The sequence below is a fragment of the Rhipicephalus microplus genome, chromosome 9, assembly GCF_043290135.1.
Source record: "Rhipicephalus microplus isolate Deutch F79 chromosome 9, USDA_Rmic, whole genome shotgun sequence".
Classification (NCBI taxonomy): domain Eukaryota; kingdom Metazoa; phylum Arthropoda; class Arachnida; order Ixodida; family Ixodidae; genus Rhipicephalus; species Rhipicephalus microplus.
In genome coordinates, this window is record NC_134708.1 from 133857812 (window position 1) to 133861674 (window position 3863).

At 54.4% G+C, this 3863-nt stretch overlaps 1 pseudogene; it reads right to left on the minus strand.

The window, feature by feature from the left end:
• Positions 1–349: 349 nt before the first annotated feature.
• Positions 350–3250, minus strand: LOC142771461 (uncharacterized; annotated as a pseudogene).
• Between the last annotated feature and the right edge of the window lie 613 nt (positions 3251–3863).

The window sequence follows — 3863 nt, forward strand, 5'->3', positions numbered from 1 at the left end:
CTATGATGAATGGGAGACGTGGCCTGGCTCATACGCCATGTTTATTCCGTTCTCACATCTTCCTCCTCAGCTTCTACCAACCATCACTTCATACGTCACATGATTCCCCTCCCCCCGAAAGAATGCGCGAGCTACAATCTAGAAAGCATGAACTAATGGAGTCTTATAATAAAAAAATAATGCCAGAAAATGCAGTAGTTCCATGCCACACGGCGGTTCCATGCACTTGCACCAAATTTTCACAGGAAAGGCAGTCTGGTGATATCTAGGAGACCTCAGGTGGGCGAGGTTGGCTGTTGCGTTCTGGAGAGCATAACCATGCCTTCAGCGTTAGTGAGTGAGTGAAACAACTTTATTGACGATCCGGCATAAAGGGGGAAGGGGTAGGGGGATTAAAGCGAGACACTAGCGTGCTCGGACGTCCCGGAGCAGCAACCTACTCGCGTCAAACCCGTGGGGGCGCCGCTTTCGGCCGCTGGCGTTCCAGGATGCTAAGCACGTGCTGGACCACGTCTCTTTGATTGCCTGGCTCTTGGCTGATAATTTTGCTGCCTATGGCAGTTGGCATTACTTCTTGGTTACCCGGCGGTGGTGCACAGTACCAAAGGAGGTGTCTCTGGGTGGCTCGCGCCTTCTTGCAGTGTTGGCATACATCAGTGGTGTAAACCTCCGGGCAAACGTGCTTTGCCCAGACGGGGGTCCATATTGCTTGTACTTGCAGCTGCCGTAGTGTGGCTGCTTCTCTGCGTTGTAGGTCTCGGTGAGGCGGTGGGTAGAGGCGACTGCTCGTTCTGTACCACTGCAGAACGTCGGCGTAGGTTGTGATAAAATACTCTCCGTCTTCGGCATCGGGTCGTTGCGGCTCCGAGGAATGCGTTGACAGAGACCCGCGGCTAGTTAGCGCGTGTGCCTCCGTATCTGCCTCCTCGTTGCGGTTCGGACCCACGTCCAGCTCCCCGGCGTGCGCAGGGAACCACTTGACGGTAATGTTGGTTTCCGGTCTTGCTATAGTTGAACATACTCTTGCAGTGGTTCCATGGACGTTGTTTGTAGCAAAGTTGGCTATTGCCGCCTTCGAGTCGCTGAGGACCGTGCGGCAATCCGGGATCGCTAGTGCCAGTGCGATTGCAAACTCCTCGGCTTGCGTGGACGACTTGCACCGTATGTTTCCCGACGTTGTGAGTACTCCAGTGTCTGCTGCGTTGACTGCTGCTGCGTACGTGTTTGGCCGGTGGGGATACTTCGCCATGTCCACGTAGTACGTGCACGGATCGTTGGCGTGACCTTTTGTGAGGGCCGTGGCTCTCGCCATTCTTCTTTCTTGGTGCACTTGTGGATGCATGTGCTTCGGTAAGGGTGGAACCCTCAGTCTTTGGAGAACGTCCCGGGGTAGCTGCTTTGCTACCTCCGGAGTCGTCGCTGGCGCGTTCATTCCGATGCGCTGTAGTATCGTTCTTCCCGTCCTGATCTGGGACAGGTGGTGATACTGCGCCGTTCGCTGGGCTTCTGCGATTTCTTCCAGCGTGTTGTGAACGCCGAACGCGAGCATGCGTTCCGTGTTGGTGTGGGGGTATAAGCCCAGGGCCGTCTTGTACGCCTTTCTGATCATCGCGTCAATCTTGATCTTCTCCGCCGCTTTCCAATTGTGGAACGACGCTACGTAAGAGATGTGGCTGACTGCAAACGACTGGGTGAGTCGTAGTAGACTGTCTTCTCGCATGCCCTGGTACCGCGTGGCCACCTTCTTGAGTAGGCGGGTGGCCAGCGAGAGCTTTGCGTGGAGCTTCTGTACCGTCACGTTGTTGCGGTTCAAGTCCTAGAGGTGCAGCCCCAAAACTCTGAGCGTCTGCACGTGCGGTATCGGCGTTTCGTCTTGGGTTACCACGTTGATGTTCTGCGTTGTCGGGCGTCGCGCACTTCGTGGTGAGATCACTAGCAGTTCCGACTTGGTTGGTGAACATTTGAGTCCGGTGGGTCGTAGGTTTTCTTCTACGGCGGCGACGGCTTCTTGGAGGGCTGCTTCGATCTGGCTGTCGCTTCCTCCCGTTGACCACAGCGTGATGTCGTCCGCGTAGATCGTGTACTTGATGTTTCTAACGCGTTCCAATCTTCTTGCAACGCCTATCATGCCAAGGTTGAACAACAGAGGGGAGATCACCGAGCCCTGCGGTGTCCCCGTGCTCCCCAGCTGCTTGAGCGGTAGTTGTAGTTCTCCTGCCACAAGCCGCGTGGTGCGGTTGGTCAGGAAATCTTTGATGTAAGCGAACGTCCTCTCCCCCATGTTGAAGTGGGACACCTACTGAAGGACGGCCGAGTGGTGTACGTTGTCGAATGCTCCCTGGAGATCCAGTCCGAGCACCGCTCTGTTATCCAACGTGGGAAAGTGTCTGTCCACGATTTCGTTCTTGAGCAACAGCATGGCGTCCTGGGTACACAGTTTGGCCCGGAACCCCAGCATTGTATGTGGATATATGTTGGATTCTTCCAAATAACGTTGCCATCTGTTGAGTAGGACGTGTTCAAGCACCTTGCCCACGCACGACGTTAGAGAGATGGGTCTCAGGTTGTCTATGCTGGGTGGTTTGCCCGGTTTGGGGATCAGGACCGTTTTCGCAGTCTTCCATTGTTGCGGTAGCTTGCCCGTCCGCCAGCACTGGTTGTAGTACTTGGTGAGGGCTTCGATTGCCGTGTCGTTCAAGTTCCTCAATGCCTTGTTGGTGACGTGGTCTGGTCCGGATGCCGATTTACAGTTGATTGTTTGTAGAACCGCTCGCACTTCCCATTCTTCGATGTCGGAATCTAGTCTCTCGTTGGTTGCCCCTTCGTAGCTGGGGAGTGGGTCCGTTGGCGTTACAAGGAGATACTTGGCGTCCAGGCGTCGTTGCACCTCAGCCTCTCCCATTTCTTTGACGGCTTTGTGAATTGTCTTGTTCAGCATGTAATGCTGAGCTCCCTTGGTTGTCTGATCGTTGAGCAAGTGGCGTAGCAGGCGCCACGTCTTGCCTTTGTGTAGTTGACCGTCCGCTTCTTGACACACCGCGTGCCACTGCTGTCTGCAGAGGACTGCGCTGTGATGCTCGATGTTTCTGTTGAGTTGTGCTATACGTTTGCGTAGCTTTCTGTTGTGGCGTTGACGTTTCCAGCGCCGTATCAGCGAGTTGCGGGCTTCCATGAGGTGCGCTAGTCTGCTGTCCAGCATCGTAGCCTCCGGCTCCGCTTCTACCGTCTGAGTGGCGTCTTTGGTCGTGGCGTTCAACATATTGGTCCTTGCTTCTATGTTTTCAATGGTTTCCGTAACGTTGTCTTCTAATTTCTTTCTGTACTCGTGCCAGTCGACGATTTGCTGTTGCTGTGCTCTTTGCGTGTTCTCTGCGATGGGTATTATAATTTCGAGTATGCAGTGGTCACTTCCCATTGTCTCCCCGGTGTTCCGCCACGTGACTCCACGCAGTGCTGAGGCCGTGCTTATGAAAGCGAGGTCCGGGTTTGTGTCTCGCTGCGACGACGTTCCGTTTCTCGTAGGTGCGTTGGGGTCGTTTAGCAATTGGTAACCTGCGTCCATTGTTTCGTCGTAGAGACTGTGGCCCTTCGCCGTCGTGTATGGATACCCCCATGCCGTATGTTGAGCGTTGAAGTCTCCACACAGTAGGGTTACGTTGGAGCCCGCGAGCTGTTGCGCTTTGTGCACAAGGGTGCGGAATTTTTGCTGGAAGTGCTTCGGATTGCTGTACACGTTGATTATAAAACTGCTTTCACGGCGCTTGCGCTTCCCGGTAACGATTTCGACCATGCTGTGCTCGATGGCGCCGTTGGGTAGCAGCTCGTGATCTATTGAAGTTAGATTCTTCTTTACCAAGGTGCAG